Below are 7,241 nucleotides of genomic sequence, written 5' to 3'. Positions count from 1 at the left end.
TCACCAACCCTGATAGAATGAGGGCCTTCAGAACTGCATAAATTAGCATAAATGATAAAATCAGAACTCAAATGATTGAACAAATGAAGACCAGGTGATTTGAAATAAGCAGGGCAAAATGTCCTAAATGTCCCCTGTTCTAGTTATGGCATGTACAGCAAATTGAAATGGATTACAACTACCACAGAACATAATTATCTCACTTACTTATGGAACAATGGTCCTCTATCAATCCTTGGTTGTTACACTTCATCTGCCTTGAGGAAAGACCTGAAAAAAAAAGGGGTGGGGTACCCACCACTCACCCCTATCATCTCTTGAGAGATAACAGTATCCCTCAAGAGATGATAGACCCCACACTCAAGACAAAAAGGCATTAGTATGTGATAACAACAAGCAATATGTAAAATAAGTACAAAAACATATAAAAATGCTACTCTAATTTTTTTGGTTTTTTTCTTCAATAACACAATGGTACTAACATTATATACAGTCCAACATTATATACAGTTCTTAGCTACCTTGGGGTTCATTTATTTACCAAACTTGTCTTGAAACTGCCGCGAGTGAAACACTTGCCAACAGTTTCGTTCTCTTGTGACGTGCATGTGTAACCCCTGGCACTGGGGTGCACTGCAGGAGGAGTACACATGGAAGCGACCCCTTCCCTCCGGCACGCACACCACACACTGCCTTTTCACGTCCAAAAAAATTGGACTGTGGGTTACATCCAATGCATCTTAGGTAATAGGCCTAACTGATTCATTAGTGGGGGGCCTATCTATGTCAGGGAGATCACAAATGTTACGAATAAGCTCCTCCCGGTAGGACGCCAATGAGTATTTGGCAGGTCGCTTCATTATCTGGGAACTTGCATTGCTGTTCCTTGAAGAGGATGAAACTATTGACTACAGCTAAATCAATAAGATGGAAAAATAAGGTTTTCGACCACCTCATGCACTTCCGCTGTACATTGTGGGTGGCGAGGATCTGATCTGATCGATCCACGGCATTCATGTACTGATTGTACATGTGGAAAACCCCTGGCTGCCGAACTTCAGTGGCATTCCAGGTACCACCGGTCTTTCTCTTCTGGTTCACCTGTGTGGTCTCATTTGCATTGCTGGCGGTGGTAATCATGGAGACAACCTTGTTGTCAACCCATTGCAATGCCAACACAGGTAGCATCCCTAACCCAACGCATAGTTCCCTTAGGCTTACCTTTGCCCCACATCTTGCCATTCTTCAGACTTGCTGGGAAGTCCCTTCTGCTATCTATAATAGTACTGGTAACAAGGGTTCCAGGGTTAAACAAGTCTTTGGCTAGGGTCATAGATGTATAAAAGTTATCAATAAATAAATGATAGCCCTGGTCGAGATAGTTTTGCATAAGGGTCAGGACAACATCGTACCCAAGGCCATGCTTACAAACTTCCCGCTCTGTCTTCTTACCTATGTAGATGTTGAAATCCTGAACATAGGCATTGGAGCTATCGGCTAATACCCATAACTTTATGCCTCACTTAGTGGGCTTATCCTTGATATATTGTCGGATGTCCGACCTGTGTCGGGACTTCACCATGCGCTCATCAATGGCGACATGTTGCCTCGGCTGGTGCAAGACTTGGCATTTTGTCTTATAATAGTGCACAAGAGCCTCTACTTTTCTTAACTTATTACCAGCGGGCTCGTTTAGGGGGTCCACGATATGCAGAAAAGCCATAATTGCCAAGAACTGCAACCTGGGCAGGATTGATCTAGTCCAGAGGCCGTGGAACAAAGTAGCCATGCTCCAATATTTATCTACATCTCCCGCTACTCTAACTAACCCGAAATAAATCAATAAAGCCGTGAGCCTATGGATCTCATCAGGTGTTGTTTCCTGCCAGCTTCCATCTGCGCAGGTGTAACTTTTGAAGGCACCAGCAGCAATATGGATGTAAGCATAGGTGTTTGTATGCAAAACTATACTGTCAACCATTTCCTTTGTAAAGAATAGCTTGACGAAATCAAAAGGTTTCTCCATGCTATTTCTTAAGGAGTGGGCCCTCAAGGTAAATGCCCGGCGGTCGAGGAGGGGTAAACTGGAGATGGGGAAATTGTGGGGGATTACCTACATCGAGGTCATCATAGGAAAGGAAAGGCTCCGAAGCACTTACAGCTGCCGGGGTCGCAGGAGCACGAGCTGTAGGGCCTTTCCCCCGTTTTCCACCTGTTCCTTTCCCTTTTCCTATCTGGGGGACAGCAGTTGCTGCGCGGGGTACGGTGCAAGGTGCAGCACGAGTTACTGCACGGGTGGCATAAAATGACCCCACAGGATTAGAAGAGGGCCAAGCAACAGAGCTCTGTACAGAGGTGGCCACTGGAGGAGACATTATCCCACTGCCCAGCAGATGTTGCTGAAGCTGTAGAAGAGGTGGAAACGAGATTAGTTTCTACTGCAGTCACAACACTTATCGTTTTGGGAGTAGATTGGTCGCCAATGCTCTCGTCGTCACTGAAAAGAAGAAAGAAAGTTACCTGTTACAAATTTGAAACAGAAATAAATCACAAAAGAATCCGTGGGTTGAAATACGTTTCTGCAAAATATCATACCAATTTTTTTAACAAATGAAATCCAAACAAATCACAAAGGAATCGCTGGGTTGAAATAACCTATAGCAAACGTATCATACGAATTTTATAACAAATCGACTCGAAATAAATCACAACAGAATCAGTCGGTTGAAAGAATAGCCAAAGTATTACATTTCAGTGAAGGTCACAAACGATCGAGGTATTTTTCTCTCATTCCACTTTGCAGAGAGTGTAAATTTAATAACAGGGCTTCAAATCCGAACGCATGAAACGCGAATTCATTCATCATAGGCCTCAATCAATGTTGCGAGCATGTAAATGACCAAACAATCAGCTGTTTGTCTCCCGCGATAAGTGTCCCTTCAAACTACAAAACATCTGTTGTACTAATAACGGTATTTGACGACAAATCTAAGACTTTTATGACTAAAACATGAATTGTAGCTCTTTTTCAAAAGAAAAAACATGGGTTTCTACGCTTGAAGCGAAAGTAGACGAAATTTCATCGCACAAAGGACGACCGTGTGCTCTGTTGAAGCGACGCTTCAAAATTTCACAAAATTTCACCACACACTCAAGCAATCGCTCACCTCGATTCGTCGCTATAAAAGCCTAATTGGCGATTCAAATCATACTCCTCATCTTCACTCATCCCCAATTTGTCTTCATCGACATCAAAATCACCAGAAAACATCTGCCAAGCCTCTTCCGTAGTGTAAACTGTTCTTCTCGAAGAAGACGCCATGGCCCTGCAAGACAAGAACAGAGAGAAATGAATTCAAATGATCGTAGTGTTGCGAGATTGCTTCGTTGCTATGTGAAACTCGGCCAGTAATTGGCTAATTATATTATCTCCTTAGTGACGAAATTTCGTAGCGATCCGACGAATATCCGATGATTTAGCAAACTTTTCCGAATGAATCCTGAAGTAACCATTTTAGGTGGGGGCTAGGGAAAAGAGTTTTAAGATTCTTTGTCTATTGTATTTGAATGGCAATGGGGCATTCCTTTTAAAATGATCTGGAAGTACTTAAAACAAAACGTTTCATTCCCTATAGGTTTGAATTGGGTACAACATTGAGTTAGCCGATTAGGTCTGTTATTTGTGCAAAACATGCTCTTTTCAAAGTCTAAAAGGCTGAAACTAGTACTCATGTGCTGCTGAGTATTAATTCTGCCACGTGTGCATGTATTGCATGTATTTTACATCATTTTCTCCTCAATCCAGCCCTCTAGATATTTTAAAGTAAAAAATGGGGGACACTTAAATAGTAAAACTACAGTATAAATAATCCGGTGAAATTAAGGCTTAAGATGATCACCAGGCATGGGTGATACAGGTCATTTCACCGGTTTCGTTGAAACTTGGTCAGTTTAAAGTGTCCATCTTAAACCTTAAAATTCTGAAATGGTTCAGATTTTGGAATTTTATGGGGGCAGATAGAGCACCCCTCTTACTTTTTTACTGGGAAGGACAGAAATTCTCCTGCTACAAGCACCAAAAGCACAAAGGTGCAGTTCAAAAGGAATGCATCAGTTCATGTTGCTACTGGATACAAATAATTCAGTTCATTTGGATATACTGGCGTCAATCAGGCACTTCCAAAATTTACCCACGTCACACAATCCATCACGAACTGACAAAATGCCTCATATTTAGATCAAAAATTCTCCAATGAGCAACATTTTATCTTGCAAATGACCTTCATCACAGTTATCACCAATCCTTTAGCTTCCAACATCAACAGTGGTTCAGTGTTGCCTTCAAAGGCCTCCACTAATAGTAAACACTGACAACTGCGAAACATGGTATGCCCGTAATTGAAAACATTGTCTTTGCCTATTTTGCGATCAAGTGGGTGGCCTCATGGTTAGTGTGCTCAACTCCAGATCGAGTGGTCTGGGTTCAGGTCCTGGCTGGGGACATTGTGTTGTGTTCTTGGGCAAGACACTTTACTCCCATGGTGCCTCTCTCCACCCAGGTGTATAAATGGGTACCGGCAAAATCAAGGCTGGGGGTAACCCTGCAATGGACTAGCATCCCATCCAGGGAGGAGTAGAAATACTTGCTTCATGCTAAGGAAACCGGGGATAAGGTCCAGGGTGTTGGGCCACTAGGCTCGGATAGCACTTACCTATTTTGCGATCAGTTGAGGTTATTTCAGTTTGTAATTGGTGTTTAAGTGCTACAGTAGAGAAATGATGAAATGGCTATTCCACAATAGTTAGATATCATATGTGTTAGATATCAGGCTATTGATAAGCGAGGGAATCAGAGCATCATGGCTCAAAGTAAAATGTTTAATACAGGTAACATGTACAAGGAAAAATCTAAGATAAATCCTTATCAGATTGCTTATTGATACCTGCTAGTTGTAGGTCTCTCATTCGGAAGACAAGTTGCCTTTTTTCTCAAAAAGCTGTAAACTGTTTCAGTTTATACTGTGTGCACTTCACAATCTACGCGTGTCGCACTCTTCAGCAGTAGAATGGGTATTTATCACGGACCATTATCATTACCATCCCTGAAACCAGGCCGTCTTGTCTGTTTCTCGAATGTGTTGCTTTGATTTAAGCCTTCAATGCAATCTTTGCCACCAAAACATTCATGCAAGCATGAAAACCTCGGCTGATGGTTGACGATTGTCTGATACAGAACGACTACTTTGGTCAGTAGACAACAAAAACTGACCTATGGTTCAAGTTGTACAGTAAACAGCTGTTTTGAGAAAGGTTGTCGGAACGCAAAAGCAAAGATACTGGAAGTAACAGGAAAATATTCTTTGGTAATGGGGTACTGAGGAGAAATGTCGCACTTGTGGACAGAGAATGATATGAATGAAAACGAAAGATTTTCAGCCATAGTTCAACGGCAACTTTGGAGATGTTCCTTTGTCAAAATTTTACCTGAATTCGATTTGCGTGCAGTAATTTAAAGGTGTAGAAATCCCCTTGCGTAGAAAATATTCCAGACGCAGTATGTTTACGTAGTGCAATAAAGCCAGTGAAGGTCCAAGAATCCTTTTATGATTTTTGTGTAAGATGTAACATGAACTCGTTCCTTCCACTTTTAATCAATGTTTCAACTGCAATTATATTTCCCAGCTCCCATCTTGCTTAATAAGGAAAAGCTAGCATGCTACAACAAGTTGCAAAATTGGTGGAGACACTTCTTCCTCGGGCATTATTAATTTATCTATTATCTCCCACACTGCAGGCCCCCCCCCCCCCACCCCCAAACCAATTCATGTTGCTAGCATACCAAAATTGCTGAAAACTTACGCAGTGAACATTGAAAGGGGGACAGGGAGGGGGAAGTGGGAAAGTTTGGAATTGTAAATGCAGCAGGTATTGGTAGCTAGAAAAGCTTTTATTTAGCGAGTGTCTCACCAACTTTGCCACCTTTTGTCTGAGTTGGTTGTCATATGGTCACTTTGTTTATTGGTACACGAAGCTGTGTATTTTTTGCATTTATTGTGGTGTTTTGAAAAAAACAAGTTTAATTCTCTGATCTGCTGTGAATGGAAAATGGCCAGCGTTTTTGTCGGGGTTTGAGTATGACATAATTTGAAGCCGTTTCAGTGCAATCTGTGAGTTCAGTTAAAAACACATAATTTGGTAGATTAAATGGTACCATATCCATCCTTTCGCTTTCCTGGAACTGATGTCAAAATAATTTGGGTTAAACAAGTATATATTGGGTGACACCTGTCATCTAAAACCCACGCAACATGTACGAAACTGGCTGTTGTTTACGTATCAGAAACAGACATTACCGTTCCTGTACTGCGATTGCATGCCATTAAAAGGGAACATCCACTTTCCAAAAAATCAATTCTTAGCAAACATTGTTATACAAACATACATTTTCATAGAGCTTCTGTACTTTTTGCTTCTGAATTAGAATGCTCAAAAGGAACAACCCCAAGTGTGCTAAATCCTTTACCTGATTTGTTTTACAATGAGATACAAAAGTGAACAAATTTGTACCAGCTACACGACATTAATATGAAATGATGTACACAGTCTACCGCAACTTTTCGCTGAGAAAATAATATGATATCATATTTCTTGCTGTGGCAATGGTGGACCATTGGTAAATGGAATAGACAATATGAGATTGACCAGTCACATGTAGTTTTATACTACAAACGTTGTCCACACTCATATCCGGTGTTTTCATCTGGTTGACACTAGTTTCATTTATTTTTTTCATGAGTTGTCGGAAAGTCTTTTCGTATTAAACCAGCACCCGTCTGATTTAGATTGTCGCAATATTCGTTCGAAATTGTCTTCCATAATTAACCATGCTTTCTTACCACTAGTATTACTCGTCATTATCACTGAGTTTGAAATGTCCCACTTTTGCCAAGAGATATTTGCCCACAGCTCTTGCTAGAGGTGTACTCTTTAACAGAGCCGCTCTTCGATGCGTCCACTTGTTCTGATACCATGGAAAAGCTTTAGACACAGTACTTTTTTTTCTAGCTTTTATCAATGCTTGATGTTTTCCGTAATTGTAAAATAATAAAGCCAATGCTACATGAGGTAGTTTTTCGTTTGGTAATGGCTTGTCATTGTAAATAAAGTCGTATATTTCTGGCTAATATTTGTCAAATATTTGATTTGGTGTAGAATAATTGCTTTTGCTCATTTATATTTTT

At 40.9% G+C, this 7,241-nt stretch overlaps 1 pseudogene; it reads right to left on the bottom strand.

Moving 5' to 3' along the window:
- Positions 1 to 460: 460 nt before the first annotated feature.
- Positions 461 to 2,375, bottom strand: LOC138040489 (piggyBac transposable element-derived protein 4-like; annotated as a pseudogene).
- Between the last annotated feature and the right edge of the window lie 4,866 nt (positions 2,376 to 7,241).

Source organism: Montipora capricornis, chromosome 3, assembly GCF_036669925.1.
Source record: "Montipora capricornis isolate CH-2021 chromosome 3, ASM3666992v2, whole genome shotgun sequence".
NCBI lineage: Eukaryota > Metazoa > Cnidaria > Anthozoa > Scleractinia > Acroporidae > Montipora > Montipora capricornis.
Note: the sequence above shows the minus strand (reverse complement) of the source record. Positions and strands in the feature narration are given on the sequence as shown.